Genomic DNA, 20,014 nt, shown 5'->3' with positions numbered 1-20,014 from the left:
AATGAGACTTTCAGACTCATCCATCACAAAGTTTAGCAGTCAGCTCCTCTTTCATGTGTTCTTTCATTTACACATTGTCACACAGTGTCCATGTATACCTATATGTATTTCTCAGTCAAAAAATGGAAGGAAATTCAGTTCTAAGACAGTTAAAAACTGGAAGAAAATCCTTCATGTTTCTAGAGCATTGCTTTTTGAGGCTGGTATCTGATCAAACTGAGAATGCAAAATGAAGAATAGGAAGGAGGAGCTTGTTTCAAGTTTGATGGCACCTCACAATTAGGGTCTCAAAGGAGAGCAAATGTTTTCCAAGCTAGGAACCTGCAAATTCACATCCCCATTTTCTTTCTTTATTTTTAAATACAGAGAAATCTCACAGGGCAGCTCCCTGCCTTTGACTAAAAGGGAAGGAAACTCCTAAAGGTGTGGCTGTCCCAATGCCTCCCTCCTTTCCCTTGGCAGAATGAAGAGTTGAGTAGTCCATATCAACACTCTATTACTGTTTTGGTTTGGGGTTCTTTTTTTTATTTGTTTGTTTGTTTTAAACCCAAAACCTGGCTATGACAAAATACACAGGCTAAGAAACTATATTATTTGCTGTTACATCTTTGCAGAAAAGGTCTCTTCTTTCAAGCTCTGTCTACCTAGAGAGACAGAGACATGATTAGAAACCCCCAAGTACACTCCAGTACAGCTTCCCATGTATTAATGCTTTTATCTAGTAGTCTTCCTCAGAGCTGATACTCCTTTGGGCACACTTCTACCACACACCCATCTTTTCACCTTGACAAATTCTCTTATCACAGGATGACATATGAATGAATCGGCACATCTCACCCAGATCTGCTGTGACAGCCACTAAAATTGCTGAGTTTCCTTTCTCCCAGCCTGAGCTCCTTTACCCACGGCAGGAGGCTTGCAAATTGCAATTACTGTTTCCTTTCTGCCTTGATGGAGACTGAAGTCTATGATTTTTTATTGTTAGCCTTTAAATATCTGTAGCGATCAATGGATGTTCTGTTATAAAGTTGGGTTTTCTTTTTTGTTGGGTGTTGTTTTGTTTTTTTTTAATTTGAAGACTACCAGTAAATCATGGAAGCCTCCTGGTATAAGGAATTTTAAAGAGGGGACACTAATCCTAAAGTGGAAATATAAAAAGGTTTGAAGCCCTGCTGGTGCTCTTAAAAAGACAAAGTGCAAGGAGATCTTTAAACTGGCTTGTAAGTCATCTGTCTTTCAGTGACCTCTGTTGTCGGGCAGCTCAGTGGTTACAAAGTATCTGGACACATAACTACTAGTCATTAATGTCTTGATAAATGGCAGATGCCTCTCTGTAATATGTGAACCCATAAAAGTAAGACTGTAGCATGGATAAAGAATCTTCTAGAAGTAAGAATTTGTGGTAGGTTGACCTTGGCTGGGTGCCAGGTGCCCACCAAAGCTGCTCTATTACTCCACTTCTCAGCTGGACGGGAGAAAGAAAATATAATGAAAGGCTGGGAGATAAGAACAGGCAGAGAGTGCTCAAAAATTAGTGTCACAGGCAAAACAGATACAATTTGGGGAAATTAGTTTATTACCAATCAAGTCAGAGAAGGGTGATGAGAAATAAACCCAAATTTTAAAAACACCTTCCCTCCACCCCCCCCTTCTTCCTGGGCTTAACTTTATCCTCAATTTCTCTGCCTGCTTCCCCTCAGCAGCATGAGGAGATGGCAAATGTAGTCAGTTCATCATGTTGTCCCTGCTGCTCCTTCCTCCTCACACTCTTCCTCTACTCCAGCATGGGATCCTTCCCATGGGAAAAGTCCTTCACAAACTGCCCCATTGCGGGTTCCCCTTCCATGGGGTATAGTCCTTCAGGAACAGACTACTCTGGTGTAGGTCCCCCATGAGGTCACAAGCCCTGCCAGCAAACCTGCTCCAGTGTGGGCTCTTCTCTTCAAAGGGCCACAGGTCCTGCCAGGAGCTTGCTGCACTGTGGCATCACAGTGCCATGTTCCATGGAATCACAGCCTCTATCAAGGAAACAGGGACAGCTTCTGGCATCTTCTGAATAGAAGCCACCTCTACAGCCTTCCTCCCCTGGCTACCAAAACCTTGCTGTGCAAACTTAATACAGATTTTTTTCAGGAAATATTAACCTTCAGAGGCCTGGACTTTGGTGATGAACAGGAACTTTTAATGCTGTTTATCTAGCAGACACATTCATTTGTTTCCCCAGTGTCATTACTTGCTGTGCCATTCTCAACGTATCGCTGTACCTCGATCTACCCGCAGTCCCAGATTGTTATCTGCAAGTCTCATTACACACCAGAAGGACAATACCCCCAGGAAACCAAGACCATCTTCACACAAAGCTACATCATCCTGATTCTTAACTCTAATTCAATCTCACACTCCTACTTTCAAACCTATATCTCACTTTAATGTGTAAATTATCCACTGCTTTAAAGCAGCACTGCCAGATAACGTGCTCTATTATTATTTTTTAATGCAGATCTAAGAGGACATAATGCAAAGGATCTATTCATGGATGAAGCCCAGAATGGTATTTTTTTCATTCCAGCTACCTTTTTTTTTTTTGTTTTTTTTAGAAATAAACCAAAAAGGACAAATGAAACTCCATATTGGATAAATGGAAAGAACTAAGAAGAAAACATAAAAAAGATAAATGAATGCACTTACTAAACTAACCAAACAGCCATCTGAAATGGCTGATTAATAACTGTCCTCATCCAGCCCATACTGCAGATTCTAACAAGTACAGTAAGTGCAAGACATGTTTATTGAATATTGAAAAATATAAAATGGATATAAAACATGATTAGTAGGAAGGACAACTGTTAGAGTTGGTCTCAGATAAACTAAATTTGCAGGATTTACGAGTTCCCTTCAAGAGACTAATGGATGTTTAGACAACTAGAGAGAGGAAAAAAAAATTGGATTTTGGTATTTCTTTAGCAGTTCCAAGCTTATCACTTGGAGTATATAATTCTTCTTAGCCTGTTCTGCTAAGGAAGAATACATCAACCCATTCAGTTACAAAACTCAAAGGTTAAACAACTAAACCATGCAGCTTCTAAAATGCATTACACTCTGGTGGCAGATGGAATAATTAAAGAGAAACTGAGTATGGTATCAACAATAAATATATGGTAGCTGGAGAAGTGAAGGAATAAATTAAAAATACACAGTATGTGCAAATGAAAGTAGGATGCTGAAGAGTTCAAATAACCTGCTCCCAGAGGATACTGGTTGGAAGAGGCAATATATCAAAGAAAGCAGAGAACTAGACTGTCTTCCACTATTTTAAAATGTGTTTAACATACTGAAGACACGGGTCACAGTAGCTTGTACTGCTTAATGTTTCTATTAACTCTCATTTATAAGCAAGTAGCATCTGATCACATTCGAAGCCTGATACGGCCTTTTAAAGATTGTCAGCAACCTTAATGCAAGGTGACTACTTCACTATCATACCTAGAGAGGTAACCCATTCCAGCTTCACAGTCCTGAGACAGAAGAACAGGCTGGATGGTCTGAATGTGAAATCAGGCTCTCTTGAGTGAGCAATCCCCGTAAATATGCAGGTGATCTATTCTGCTTTATGTAATTGTTAACCTCAACAGCCAGAGTGGAGATTACAAGGTGTATTTGTTATGAAGATCACACCAAGCTGTTAATAAAGGCCAGTTTGGTGGGTATGCTAAAGTTAAAATGAATACTGTCAATGAGGGCAAATCAAAGAGAAAACTGCCTGTGTCAGAAAGCTGTCTCCACAACCATCACAAATTCATTTTATTTCCTATTCTTCTCTGACCCAGCTGACATTATTATTGAATATACATGTACTTGTTTGTCTTTTCATCCATAGCTAATGCAAAACACCACTTTAGGGAAAGAATGGGATTAAGTAGGATTTTTTATTTCATTATTAGAGCAATGCCATTTACTCTGACAGTTGAAGTTGTGTCAGCACATTTATTATAATCTACAATTTTCAGAGGTTTATAATTCGGAATGTGAAATTATTGCGAAGCAGAAACACAGGAACAAAGCTCCACATTTATCTGTGGTGTAAGTAGGGGCAATCTCATTGACTGACTACAATACCCACTTCCTCCAGGGATGAATCAGCTCCCAAAGCAGATTGTTCCTTACATTACAAATTTAACTAGACAAATGGCTGGATAAGGGCTTTATTAGGATGACTTCTGTAAAAGTCTTACCAGAAATAGCAACAACAAAATATTATTTTTAGGAGCCTTCAACTTGTACCAAGCCTCAGAAGATGATGAGATGGACCAAAATCAAAATGATCTATTTTTACAGTTGTTTATGATGATTTTGGCATAGCAAGCTAATGCTTTATCTTCTGTCTTTGCACCTTCCCACGTTTTCCAAAAATATCAATTAAAAATATCCCACAATAATAAACCAGTTTAAACATAATCAGAAACACCTCTGTGTCTGTTCTCTTAACAGATCATATCTAAAGACTAAGCAAGTCTCATTAAGACTTTTTTCTCAGTGGGACACACTGTTTTATACCTTTTCCCTTGAATGAGTCCTGCTAGCCACTCCCAATAGCTGTTACAGCAGGAGTTAGTTAAAATCTAAGCCTAAGCACATTTTTTTTTAATCTGCTTTAGAGAAGTCATGAAAAGCGAGAGGCTAAAGCTGCAGAGCAAGATAACATAGGACTTGATGAGACTTTTAGGACCACTGAAATAGATTTTCCCACCCATAAGTGCTGGGAGGAGCAAAGGTAGCAGAACCTCAATTCAGCTCTAGGCTGAAATTTCCTGGGGTGTCACCCAGCTCAGCTGCATCACACTGAAATGGGACTTGTATCCCATTCTGACTGTTTTGCTGAGCACATGCTTTGTGCTGGTTTAAGATCCTGTGAATGAGCAAGTGAGGATCTGATTAGAAGATGTGAGATAATCTACTCTCTGAAAAAAAAAAAAACCCACATGATCTCAATGCAACTCAATTTCAGTTGTTTTTATAGAAGGCTCTGCTCTTAAAGGAGTGTTTTCACAGCTCAACATACTTTTTTTTTTTTTCACATGAAGTGTATTTAAATATTTTTTAAAAGTGAGTAAGTCTCGGATTGCCAACAAACTTCTGCGAATGCTATGTATTTCTTCCTGCTCTGGTTGTGTAGAGCTGTGATGGGAGTACATTGTGTTTATAATAAGATGTTATAGGTTTGGTGAGATGGCTTCATCAAGGAGAAGCCTTTTAAAAGGCTACCTAAACAGGATGAGGTTCTGCACTTCTCCACTTGCTCTGGGATCAGTTCATCACTGCACTGGAGCTCTACTCAGATGTAAAAAAAGCCTTGTGGGAATGAAAAAGCTGAAGAAAAGGGAAGAGGGGGCTGCAAGCAGATAGCAAAGGGAATACTGGGTAATTCCCTAATCCTGAGCTGCCCAGAAAATTAACTCACTCATGTCAAACTGCATTTGTACAAAATGCATATCCCGTCTGGGTCATATCACAACAAACATAAACGTTGCTTCTGCAAGAAGAGAGACAGGCAATTGTGTTAAGCAGGCACGCAGACATGCCATTCTTTTCTTGCCAGGTTTGTCTCTGGTAAAATGGGAATGGGATTCTTGCTTTTCAAAACATTTAGTCCATTTGTTTTTGTAAATCTGTAACACTGCCTTTGCAACCTCAATGGGCAGACTATGCTTCTGTCTCATTAGAGGGGTAGGATGGGGTAGGATGTACTGCTAAAATTTGGCTGAAAAGGTAAGGATGAAACTGTGCTTAGTGACACAGAAGACACAACAAAGTGCTGATAAGGAGAGCCAATGCTTGGTACAGGAAGCATATAGAGGATGTGGGTGCTCTCCAAGGAAAGAGATTCCTCCTGCTTCAATTTGCCACTGATAGAAAAGGACAATTTTAAATGGAGGTTTGTGTGATTTAGATTGGAATAGCACATGCAAAGCTAGTTATTCTGTTCAATATTAGAGAGCTTAGACTCTTATAGCAAATTTCACTTGTGATACTTAAGACTTAAATCCAGAACAGGCAGGAATCAAATAAATGTCTTTGAAGTGAAAAAAGTAGTACATTGCCATCCTGAGCTATGAAGCCCTTGTTACACTCTGCAGCATCCCTATGTGGAGGGAACACCATCCATGCAAATAGTGCCTATCACTGAGCTGCTCTATTTTCTACCCCTGAACTTTCATGGGAATAAGGCCATCAGTTCAACACAATCTATGCCAGTTTACCCTATGGACTTCATACCAAACTTGTTTTTCATTTTCCTAGCATATTTCTCTGTAGTATATAAGGCTTCTCTGAGAGTGGTAACTCAAAAGGTATCATGCAAATGACAAACTGTATAATGGAATTCAGATGTATTTCGAGAACGTGTTGCACACACTGGAGCACAATTTTATCCTTTATCAAGGGGGAAGAAGGAGGCCTATGTGTGTGAAAACATCTAACAATAGATTTCCCCAGAGAAGTTCATAATACAGTGGACAAGAAAACTGGGGAAATTAAAATAAATGGTAGAATAATTCCAAATGAAAAAAAAAAGATGATATTTTGTTTTAAAACATCCCATTGATAAATCTTGAAACCTGATATTCATTCTTCTGCTGAAATGTGGAATTTATCTTTAAAATATTTCCTCTGAGATATTGTGAATTACAGTAAAAGAAAATCTCATAAGATTAAATGGAATTTACAAGCACCATTTAGCTTAATGATCAAGGCCACTTGTCCAGCAATTTTATACATACTTATATACAGCTTATTAATTTTTCCTTCTCCTTATCCATCATTTTTTTTTTCATTACATTCTTGTCAGTGATGAGGTAAGTCTGGCAAACTCTTACTCACAGGAGTAACTTCCACCCATTCAAAGTTTCAGTAGCCTAAATAGGACTAATTTACTTAAGGCATAGATGAGTTCCTCAAGCCTCTGGTCTGAAATTGCCTCCTGTTAGAAAGAACTGAAGTCAAGTTTCATGTCTTCACAACAAGCAAGTTGCCTGTGAGCAACAGAGGTACCTGGTCTCTTCCCTCCCACAGGACAAGGCACACATTAGCCTCCTAACACAGTCAGCCTCCCTCTGGCCCAGCTAATGGAGAAAGAAGACTTCCTAAGAAACTGTTTTTTGTCACACACAGCCTGCCTTAGTGTTCCTGGCACCATATTAGTAATTAGTGTAATTACAGCTGGTGAGAGAGAAGTAACCCCTGTGGTTATCTATTAGGTACCTCACAATCAGAGAATGCACTTCGTTACTCATCTCTCTGTATCATCTCTTAATTTCAAAAGGATTAAGCAAAATTAATCCTTTCACTAGAAGAATTTCTTTATCTAGCCAACCATTAATCTCTACGTACAAAAAGCTCTTCCAGGCAACTGAAATATTAAGTTGCTACTAAGTGCATTATAACTACTGCTCTGTTGACAGGCATTTTGCTTTTCATTAAAGCTGAGACAAGAACTCTGCGAGGAGGGAGAAACCTGCTGCCAAATTTCATCTGGATATTATGAAGTGTAGATGGAAATCTGTATGCTTAGCGTGAATAATACTGCAGCATATTCAATAGCTTCACATTCATATTGAGGTCCAGTTCTGCTCCCAAGACACTTCTAATAGAATGGGAGCACACTTGGGGCAGAATATTTTAAACAGTGTTATAGGCAGTTTAAAAAAGTCCAAAAAAGCAGCATCTGTTTCCAGCTAATGAGTTGATACTTTTGCCTTAACACTAATATCATCATTTATGCCTTCTGTTTAGAAAAGTGCAATCAGTGTTACCTGTGACTCCCTCACCATCCAGTGACTCCCCAGTACAACACACCTCTTTGACATAGCTTGAGAACGATCTATCATTGAAGCAAAAAAGGGGAGCAGGGAGGGGAAATGAGAGAAATACAACAGAGACAAGAAGAAAGAAAAGTATGGGTCCAGGAAAAATATAGGGAGGGACTAATAACACTTTCTAAAAATGCCAGTGTAAAACTTCAAGTTTTTGAAGAGTAAAAATGAGGACACTGCCTTTTTTAGTGGGCCAAATTCTGCCAGTATGCCCAAAGCTTTTACTGTTTTCCCTCTGATCAGCTGCAATGGCTGATACAATTTTGAGTTCTGCTATTTATCAACAGCAATACATAGTCCAAGAGCCATTTCTGTGATACATACTCATTTCCAGTACATTCCACATGAAAAATGTCTGCTTACTGCAACCATATTTGATTAAACCTGTCTCCTAGCCAGAGCACCAGTATTTTCTCTGGTAAACAAGCCTTCAGTTGGCATATTTACACACAAAGACTTTGGGAACTCAGCACACAGTTAAACAATGATTGATAATTCTACAGTAACTTGCAAAGATGACTTTAAAAAATCATACCTGAAAATATATTAAACAGTTGTTGAACAGGGCAGAACTAACATAGGACTGGCTCATCTACCCAGTGTTCTACAGTCCACATGGAAGGACATTATTCTTATTCATTGATCATGTTCTTTTATTTTATTCTTTTTCTTTTTTTAATCTGGTAGCAAAGTGGTACCTCAAGGAACTGTTGAACTGTCAGTACCAACATGACATTCACAGATCTTTGTCCACGGTTTTCCCTTACAGAGACTAATCTTGTACCTGAAGAGTAGAATTCTTTTGTTTCTGCTGATTGTAAACGAGTTGTGTATGGTAAACCTTATGTTTCATTAACCTGGTCTACAGTGGAAGAAGCTTTTTTGTTCATGAAAACATAATTCTATGAAAACCCCATAAAAAGCAGTAATAGAAAAGTGGAAAAGAGAAGGCAGAGTTGGAAGAAGGAGAAAACATTAAAGGCAAACTAAACCCAAGTATCTCGTGCTTTTGTAGAATATCTACTTGTAGCAGCCTTGTTTTGGAGGAAGAATGGAACGGATAGAAAAGGAGCAGAGACATGATGTTGTCTTCTTGATACAAAGCAGATTTTCATTTAGTAGAAAGGTCTTGGTTTTGACTGACCATTAGAAGAAATTTACTCAAAATTATATAGTATTTTCTAACTTCAGGGGACTTGCAAACTGCAAATGATCTCAGGTTGAGATGTTTTTGAACCCTTGGGGTCACCTTGTCCTTAAGAATGAATTGTGGGGAATGAGTGTCCTGTAACCCAATAAAGGGTTCTGGCTCAGTACAAATGAACAGTGAACTTCAAACTGCAAATTACTTATTCCAAAGGAAGACTCAAGTTGTCTAACAAAGACTGGTAGGGGCAGGTCCTCCGGTGGCAGACACTGAAAAAGCAACACAACACAGATATGATATGGGTTTTGGTGAGATGTTAGGCTATAGAGAATGGAAGCTTTAACTTCAGAAACAGTGTTTGCTCCTAAGGGGAAAAAGTGAAATTTGTCACATGCCAGATTTTTCAAGAGTGCTTTAAGCTTAGCACTTGACTTAAAGAGAGCTTGTCAGGGGTATGTATTATTACCAAAGCAGGATTCCAAACAGTGGATGCAAGTCCTGTGTACTGCCTGGTGATGGAGCACAGTAAACAAAGAGTAGGGGCTGGCCATAGAGAAGATGAGCAAGTACCAGAGTGTACATGAGAGAAGGGACTGGGTTCTCAGTGCTGCAAAGGCATTACACCTTTATGAAATATATTAGTGGACTGTGCCTGGTATAAGAGGTAGTTCAGAGCTGATCAATCTGCAAAAATCCCCACAGGAAGCAAAGATACAGTGATCCTGGGGAAGGTGAGCTTCATTTTCACTGCACTAGATTTTTGGTCTATTTTCAAATCCACTTCTGCCACTGTAAAATCCTACATCAAGAATCCACACCTATCCCACAGATCTGATAGAAATATTGCAAAGAGAAATGAATCTTCAGTAAGAAAGTTCACTTCTATCTTCAAATGAACATTCTGTTCATCAATCTGAAAACATAAACACAGATTAATCCAAGCAGTACTAAACTGAATATAAATAGAGGAGATAAACCCAAGCAAGACTAAAACTAATATAAATAGAGGGGATAAATGAATAAAATACTTCTGAATACTTCTGAATCTGGATGATTTATAAGGCACTGAATATGCATGGCAGAAAACAAGTACCAAGCACAATCCTGAAAACACTGACTCATGCAAGTAATCCTCTTTCCTGCAAGCACTATTTTTCAGGCTCAGATCCAAACACAATGCCTGACACTGTTTGCTCTGATAATCACTCTAAGATAAACAGATATGAGTAACTGCAAATACTTCCAAGCATTTCCTTTCACTTATAATGTAAAAAGAAAAATTAGAGGATAAAGTGAAAATGTATGTCTCCACTTCCACATTTCATACATCATTAATTCTGTAAAAATATATCTGTCTTCATGCTGATACTTCTTTTCGCTTGGCAAGGTTGAAGAATGCAATAATCCTGATAACCTGATTGAAAAATTTGATCCTATTGTTTAACAAAATGAGGATTGTTTCTTAAGGGGCTCCACCATGTCTGTGCACATTTTCCCCTAAGTAACAGTGTAAGACTTCTATTTCCCCAGACAGCTGAACATTTATGTTGATGTACTTGGCTACAGAACCAATCTTGCACTGGCTGTAACATAAGAGAATTTTCCTCAGCATTTTGAATTATGGCCCTGAAATAATTTAACAGTTCCTTCTGTGCATGTTAAACAAGTTTTCTGATAGAGTTAGCTCTTACTAAGTTTGTTTACCCTGTAAATTGTGCCACATGGTTAAACCGCACTTTGGCCTGAAATCTGCAGAGGTAATTTTCTTCACTGTCACTGCAAATGGTGCAACTATGGAAAAGCTGCATTTCTCCACATTCATCCACACCTCATCCACAGATACCCTCTGTTCTTTATACTCCCTAGGAAGACCAGGCTACTTTTAAGCTACCTCCTAATTAGAGCTTGCGGAGCCCTTTCTAATGTTTGAAGAATGAAGCTGGGAGGAACTAAGAAAATAATGCTCAGTTATTGGTTTAAAAGGTTGCAGCAGAGATACCCACAGATGCTGTTTATGGCTAATTACTGACTGCCCTGCACTTCGCTATCATGGTTCTGATCTTAGTGAGAACATGACATACATTGACATTTTCATGATCAGGAGAAACATGATCTCTTTTAACAGCTCCCATCTTTAACATCTCTAACCCAAAGTGATCTTGAGACCACTCTGGTCTTTATTCACCCCAGAGCCTTTGAGGAACATTGTGGTTGATTCTCTGAGAGGTAGCTTAATATTATTTTCATACCAAACACATGAAATGTATAAAATAAAAAAAAAAAAAAAACAAAACCTTGAAACTCATCATATGCACTTCAGTGCTGAAAAGACTCCAGAAAATACAATTTCAGAATACTAATTTTTTGCTTCTCTTTTTCACATTTATACCTGGCACTTAGTTTCTCTGTCCATGGCTAGAGTATTGTTATTGTAATAAACAAGAATATTACCACATAAAATTGATAAATGGATACTCAATCTTTTCTTGAAAAGGCAAAACCTAGGGGTGATGCAGACTAAACTTAATTTCATTGATAAATTCTAAGGGCATCATGACTTTGCAAAGACAGAAATTGGTATAATAATATGTCAGAATTGTCAGACTGGATGAGGTCTGTGGTACATCTGGTTCTGTGTCTTGTCACAGGAGACTGTTCAATGGAAAAAATTGTTAGTACTGAATTATTTTTTCCTAATATAACTGGAATGAGACATTGGTTCATTATGTTCATGGAGCACATATGTCTCCCAAATTCTCTGTTCCAATCTTTTTTTCAGAATCTCTTTGAACCCTGGCTCCACTGTTGGCAGCAACCTGAGCCCTAATTGTATGCTATGTAAGAACCTATTTGCTTTTCTTGGCTTTCTGAATTTCACAGAATGCCTCCCAGCATTTAAATTGTGAGAAAAGGAATTTCATAGGGTCTAAGTGGGTCTAGGTGCTTGCCTCCTATCAAATTCCACCAGGGTGTCAAAACTTGATTTTCTATCAGGCTAGCTACATGACATAACACACCTTTTATCCTATACTCTCATCTTACTTTATATACCTGCTGTAGCAAGTCCCATAGTGACAATTATCTTGTAAGAAACGAGTGTATATATTTACCCTATGTCTGACATGCAACTTGGACAGCCCTCCCTACTATTGCTGAGTTTTGATGTTAGTTCAGCTGAAACAGGATGAGTCCCACGAAGAGGAAATTACACAATGCACCCTGCACTTGGTGTGTGAGCTGTTAATCTGCAGACTAATCCAGTTAATGCATATGGTTAGGTAGTTGGGCAGCTATCAGGGCACAATACCACCTTTCATCTCCTACGGTAATGCAAAAGTTATATCTCAAATCCAATTTAAATTGATGCTCCCTTGAGCTCAAAGATAATTTTTCTCTAATCCTCTCCTGGTTGTCTATAGAGTAACCTTCAAAATTCTCAGATATGACACTGTAAAAAAATGATCAAGTCATAATTTTTTTAGCACAAAACCTAGCTATTTTTCCTGGTGGCATTACGTTCCAGCTGTTATCAGATTCAAGAATTCTTCAACTGCCTTGAACTCTGCATTTATTTTACTTTTCCAGATTTTTGCCAATGAAAATATCTCAGCACTGCTTGAAGAGAAAATAATCTTGTCAGTTTTATTGTGCCATATCTGAGATGATGAAGGTCATGCTAACTACAAGTCTGTCCCAATTGCTACGGGGTTGGGTGAGGTGGGCTTTTTATTTTATTTTTGGTTTTCCCCTTGCTTCTACCACAAAGTAATAGGGATTTTCCCCTTTCATTCATCTTGCCTTTTGTTGTTTTTAATCGACCACCCATCAGTGCCGAATTGCCTTGTAACTGTCTGCTGAGCTTTCATTTGACAGAGATAGCTGCTATTGTTAACAGGAGCCTTCACTTCAGCCCATTTAACTTTCCTCAGTTTGACAGCTTCACAATAGCCACCTTCCATCTAAAGAAAACTGTGATTTAGTAGAAAGGGAATGTGGGACAACAGCCTGATCTGTCACTCAGTCTCCAGTGAGTTCTCTTGGCATAAAGTTCCCCCACAAAACCAGAGGATGAAATACTACGTGAAAAGAAGATGGTCATGAGACATGTTCGGTTATATATTCTGGTAAAATCTAAACAGCAATCACAGTTAAAAATACAGCCCCTTCCTGTCAGTAATGCCTCATACTGGGCAGCAAAATAAATATTTTGACTAATTTTAAATTTCCATTTTTTAACTTATATTCCAGAGTAATGCTTGACTTTTTTTTCCCTTTTTTTCTCTCTTCTCTTCACCTAGTAATTGTTCTCAGATTGATCTACAACTCCTAGTGGAAACAATATGTCACTAGCAAATTAAAGCTTTCATTGGGCCAGTCATTGGTCCTACTCCATATAAGTCTACATGAAAAGATGTTGATGAATTAAGAACCTGAATGTCCTCCCTTACTGACAATTAAAAAAGGCAAATTACAGCTGCCTAAGCACAGCCTCAGAATAGCATCCAGCTCAGATCCACATTCAGCTTTCTAGTCATGCAGTTTGGAAATACATTCATAGCTGATTTTTTTTTTTACTGTTGTGCATTTATGCCTAATGTTCTTTTGCAGTTATACTTAAATTTGGTTTTATCATTTGGCACCAATGACAAGCTGTAGACATTGCACTATTGGATTTGCAGGCACCATTTTTTTTCCTAGCCATAGTTATTTAACTATTTTTTTTTGTCCAAAATCCTGGATCTCAGTTTGACAAATGCTTTCTTGTTAAAAAAAATGTGTCTAGAAAATTGAATTTGATTACCCTAAAGCATAATTTATTTCAGTCCATCTATATATCTCTCTCTTTAGAGCACTCATTAACTTCACTAGAAGAGGAATGAGAAAACAGAATTAGTACAGCCACTGACTGCCATGCTCACCTATGTCTCAGAATTTAGTATTTCAAACAAATAAGCAACACAGGGATTTTTGTTTTGCAGTAGCCAATTCAAAAGTGCAGTTAAGAATTTACCACAGCTATGTAGAAAGCCATGTTCAAAACTGGAGACAGAAAATTGGACAACAGATAAAATGCCAGTAAAAAGACAGATAACAGTTACTAGAGAAGTATCTATTGCCTAGAGTTCACTTTTAAGAGAGGACCCATGAGGCTGTAACTAGGAAGAACACCAGATTGCTCCACTGTTTCTAATTAGGGAGGACATCCTTCATTTTATAGCTCCTGTGGTCTAATTTGTAGAGAGTCATATCCCCTAAAGCTTTCTGTAAACCAAATTAAAACTCATTCCATCAAGGAGTTTTAGCAATATATGGTCTCTGATCACAATATGTACTCATGGTCATAGAGCTGCTTCAGGCAGTCAGCTGGGGGCACATTCTTTTTTTTTAGGGCTATTCTTTTTCTTTTTTTTTTTTTATTAGGAAACAGCAAATTTCTTCTAGGAAAATACACTTTAAAGATCAGAGAATCTGGTTCTGTTTAAAAAGTCATTCATAAGAAGGAACAGTACATGCAGACTCTCTTCTGATTTTCTTGGTATTCTCTGACTTCAATTAAAACATAATTTTCCCTATTTTTTTTTTTATTTAAGACACCTCAAAGTTTCAGCCAGCTCAACAAACATTGCTAGCAAATTTTTTTCTCTACATGAAAATAAAAAGTTTATGGCTTTTTGTGAGACTTAAGACTCTATGAATGCTCTTAAAGTTTGCAGTCCTTTCTCTGTCTGGAAAACATTCATATCATATGCAGCAGTCACACAAACATCCTATGATCTACTGCACTGGTCTTTAACCCAGCACTGGACAAGGACAGTAAATTCAGTCTGTATGCTCATGCAGTCTTTGCCCTCCATGCTGCCACTATCAACAAGAGTGCCAATTAGGATTTGGACATGTATCCATTAGACTCTGATTGAGACCTTCGATTCATTTCACATAGGCCACTGAATAGCCCTGAGAGTGTAATTACTTTTGTTCACTTCAAATTTGCCTTGAATTCAAACTAGTAACCTGAAGGTGAAAGGGTCCATCACCCTATTGTTAGTGCAGTGAGTGCCAGTCAGAGTCCCCTTCCCCGTTACATGAAGAATTTGGTGTCACTTGGTTGCTGAACTTCTTCAACACACACACTCAATTCTCTGAAAAATATTCCCTCTTCCATTTCTGTGACATTCTACATAAATGCACGAGCAATTATCCATGCAGCTGGCATGGCTGCTTGGATCAATCAATAGTGCAAACATTAAGTGAGATGCTTATTTCCTTCCACATGCAAAGGGGCTGAGCTAAATTTCTTCAAGTAAGATTTTGAGAAAGTATTTATCACAGCTGGGGTAATTACAAAATTACTGTGAAAAACCACAAAGGCTTAGGGATTTACTGAATAAGTGGAAAACTACATCAGAATACCAAACAAAATGTCTACAGTCAAAATATTCCACTAGCTAAAGGTCATATATTCCCCTACTTGAGGAATAGCAGAGCACACTTCGAATGCAGGCAGGTGACAGCTTTGCCTATATTATGTGAGGATATTTTGATCAACATTCTCGGCTCATTTGGACAAGGGGAGGCCAGTATGGCAAAGTGTTTGACACTGGTTCACAGTAGCAGTTTGATATTCAAAACTGACCCATATGAAATTTGATAGGCTGGCCCCAAAATGCTGGGAGTTTTTAACACTGAGAAGCTTATGAAAAGGGGAAGCCCCATGGCATGAACAAGTCCCCAAAGTCCCAGAAGGGTCTTGCTGACTGCTCTGCCTGCTACACCCATCTCCTTTCTCTCCATTCTCTGCTCTTGTCTCTTTCATTAGCCTTTATCCACTCATTTAAACCAAACCAAATATATTCACTGTTGTTTAAAGGCCTCACATTTCCTGTGAGTTATTTTCATCATCAGTACTCTGAGTTATTTCAGAGTAAATTGGTGAAGGAGTGAGCAGGAGATTGTGTAGTGCTACATCATGTGTTGTCTCAAACCAGTTAAATCTCAGCAAGAAGTTAAAAACACAAGAGATCTATTTAAAACCAGATTAAGCCCAAGCTGCTAAAGCATAATAAATTGCTCTATTTTAACTGACTGAACTGCGCTCACTTAGAATGCAAGGGCATATTTCATTTGGGTTTATGCAATTGTTCAGTCTACTTTTCTAGCATTTCACCCATCACCAGATGAGAGAACTTGTCAGGCAAAATTGTAGTTAATGATGTTTAATGGTAGCTAAGCCCAACAGACTTGTTTACTTCTTTTCTTCTTTTCTGTTGCTTTACTCTCACTGAAATAATGAAAATATTACATGAACGACTTCTATATTATTTGCAGGAAAAGCTTCCATTACCAATGCTAGGTAACATAAAGCTTTATCTGATTTATACAGCAATCTATATAAATCTACTTTTATGTTTTATTTGATTCCAGCTATTAGGCTGTGCTAGGAAGTAATTCTAAAATATCTATCATAGTGGCAATTCACTGTACTATACCAAATTAATCTACATAAATCTATACCTATGTGCAGAGAACCAGCATGGTAACATCACCAGTACAGAGAAGGAATGGACGCCAGAAATTCTACATGTAGGCTTTCTAGGAACTTCAAGCTTTTTCTAAACCACTGAGCAGAATACAAATGTCCCCTGTTGAAAAATTCTTCTGTCTAAATTAATTGTATCATCATTAGCATAGCTCTCACATTTTTTACATGTCAGAATATGAAACTGCATATTAGGAGAGGTATTTCCTCTTTATAACTGATCTAAAGTCAGAGCTAGAGCACGCATGGGCTGCTTGGAACAGAATATCCTTTTTAAAACCTGTATTCCCTACTGATTTAGAGTTCCTTACATAGCTGAAGCCAGTGTTCTTTGTACAGCTGAATGAGGCCAGCTGGCAAAGTCGGAGCGTATCAGTATTCTGACTGCTTTTCTTTTGTTTGAATATTACCTCAGTGGCCATACACTAAATGATGTGAACTTGATGGGTTTGACTATGACCTCAGCTAAACTGAACAATATGAAGCTGGCACATCTGTAATCTCAGGCTTGCTATTTTTCAATTTATTTTTCACCTGATTTGTATTAAGATGTGGTTCAAATTTTAAAATAAAAATAAAAAGGGCCCTTCTGCATTCCAAATCAATCAGCAAATGCTGGCATGCCAGAAGGCAGGCTTCATCTGCTTCTTCACACCACATTTGGTGGATCCCTGACTTATGAGAGTTTGATTTCTAAATGTTTATGCAGAAAGAAATGCTTTACACATCCGCTCCTTCTCAGATAGCCTACAGGGATTTCTGGCAATACTTTTTTTTTTTTTGACTCCCTCTGCCTTCCAGGTTTTCTCTCTGTGGACACATAAAGACATAGTGACAGCAGGGGTAGGCTCAACTTGCAGGGAGCAGTATCTGCACATATTATTGCTATTGACTCCACGAGATAAGCTGGACATCTGTCTTTACTTTTTGCAAGTTCCACAAGGATAAACATGAACATGAATGTGGGCTGCCCATGGACAGTTTACTGGTGCTCTTTTATAGCCCCATCTCATTGCTGGGCTTCTGTCACTTTTGTCTGAGCTATATTTCAGCCTTGGTTCACAAGAGTTCAAAACACAGTCAATTAATCAAATGGTTTCCATGAATATAGCTGTGGTTCAATAACTGTTTCCTATTCAACATATCCAAGGAAATGAAAGGAGGAGGTTAATGTAGAGATAGCTAGGCTATGTGTGGAGCTTTAAGCTGCAATCCTTGATTAGTCTTCATTAGACAGGGCACTTTATTGGTGAAGTTATTTTATGTCAGACTAAAGCACAAACCCAGGACATTTATGGCCTGATCCTGCTCTCAGTAAAGTCAAGTTCTGCCACTGACTTATGCCTACTAGTTCAAGATCTATTACCTTGACAATAAAATTAACACTGCAGCCAAAGAACAAAAGAAAGAGATACAAAAATTCTCTTACAATGCACTGTGTTTACCCTCAGAAGGATTGGGTTTATGGTAAGAAAGACATAGGATTCAAGTCTCTAACGTGTAATAACTGCTCCCAACAGGAGGGAAACTGAATGTGGGACATGGAAGCTAATATGCTGAAGTGATGGGGAGAAGGGTATTACATCAGCACAACAGGTTTACATCTGTCATATGAGGTGGGGTTTGGAAAGCTGCTGATGCCAGCTGGTGAAAGTGGAAGAGCCAAATTCCTCTTCTCTGCTTCCCAAACATGACCAATTGAATGAGGTGGGAAGCAGAGTGCTCAGCCACTCACTCATTCAGGAGGGCTTTTCTCTGTCTCACCTTTATGAAAGTGCTGGGGTTTTGCTTTGCATCACCCAAGTCTGAAAAGAGGGCTGAAATAAGCCCTCTAAGCAGTGGGAGAATTGTTCTTTTTGATGTAATAAAACCCCCATAAATATGTGTTTCTAACCACTGAAGACAGCAAGCTTTGGAGGGCTTAAATGGAAAAAGCTAGCTTAGATTGAGTCAATTCTAGGTATTGCTGCATATGTCAAATAGCACTTCACTTGACAAATGGTCCCAAGGAAATCTATGGGGCTATTCAGGGAGCAAGGTGGTGTTTGGTATGAGTAAGGAGATTAGAATCTGGCCCTTGACTTAATTTAAACATGTGTTTGTTTTAATTTTCCCTTCCTTCTAGGATTGGTGGTACTCACAGCTTTAGAGGCAGAGGGATGTGAAGAACAACACCAGAAAAAAAAAAATCAGAAACCCTCTAATATATGACCAAAATATTTTTTCTCCCTTGTAAAATATGTGGCATAAGTGAATTCCATAACAATGCTATGTGTTATAAGAGTTTTACTGGCATTCGTTTGGGATTACCCACATAACTCTCTTGTGAGTTCACTACTCATGGGTAATACAATCATCCCAAATGCATGCTAAAAAACAGCTTATGTAAAAAGCCCATTAGAATTTAACAGAGATGAAACTAACAGTTTTTTTTTTTTTTAAAGAAGCCTATAGTATAGAGGTTCTCGGAAATTATATAAATCTTAGTCTATAATAGGCAATGTTTTCATGAGGTTTATCCCAAACAGCCCATATTAAATTCTGTAAGTTCTTAATCAGTGAGCTGTATATTTCAGTTCACAATTTTGCATTTTTCTTCTCCCTATCTCTAATCACATCTTTGTGTTATATCAAACACATGTGGCTGCACCCAGAGAGATCATGTTCCCTTGTGCTAGGGTAAGTACATAGACATAGTACAAAAGTATCCTTGCTCTAGGAACTTCACTGCCTAAACTGAAAAGACATGGAATGGGGGAAAAGATATTCCTATTTGCAGACTGGGAACTGAGACATTATATCCAAAAGGTTATACAGGAAGTCCCTGTCAGAGCTGGAATTAAAATCAAATTCTCCTGAGCGTCAGTACAGTGTCTTAACAACAAATCCATCATTCTCCTACATCTGTGTTTTTCTTTATCTACTGTATTCCATGCTCATTCCTGTGCCATTTAAACATCTCTCTTCAGTACTGTTAAGCAACATGATTAGTACCTGTCTTGACACACACAAACTGCACACACCTGGACAAGCCAGCTCATGAGGAACATGACTAAGGGTATCAGGTCATGCTCTCAGTGGGTCAGGAAGCGACAGTTAAGTTTTGCACAATAACCATTACCAACCAATTGCCTAAACTTAGTGTGAGCCAATTGCTTAGCCACACAGAGAAAGTTGCAACAGGAACAGAGCTGATGCTGACTGGACAGACTTCAGCCAATTTTTCTCAGTTTTCTTTCCTGCTTTCCCTTGCTTTCCTCTTTAAACACCTTCTGGCTCACACTGATGCCTGTGAGCAGTATAAAGCCAACAGTCACACCTCCTGCTCCGCCACCACATAAGACCACCAGTAAGTTCCTCTGGACACTTCTCTGCCTCCAACAACACATCCTGCTTGGACAGAATTAGGGAGAATTTGTGTAATTAATATAATGTTCCTTCCTTTTCTTTGGAAAAAAAACC

The 20,014-nt window shown here is 38.4% G+C and overlaps 1 protein-coding gene across 1 annotated transcript in view; it reads right to left on the bottom strand.

Annotated features, from left to right (window-relative positions):
• Window positions 1–20,014, bottom strand: part of AFF2 (ALF transcription elongation factor 2) — a 331,562-nt gene that overhangs the window by 87,243 nt on the left and 224,305 nt on the right. The window lies entirely within an intron of this gene.

Source organism: Indicator indicator, chromosome 17, assembly GCF_027791375.1.
Source record: "Indicator indicator isolate 239-I01 chromosome 17, UM_Iind_1.1, whole genome shotgun sequence".
NCBI lineage: Eukaryota > Metazoa > Chordata > Aves > Piciformes > Indicatoridae > Indicator > Indicator indicator.
Note: the sequence above shows the minus strand (reverse complement) of the source record. Positions and strands in the feature narration are given on the sequence as shown.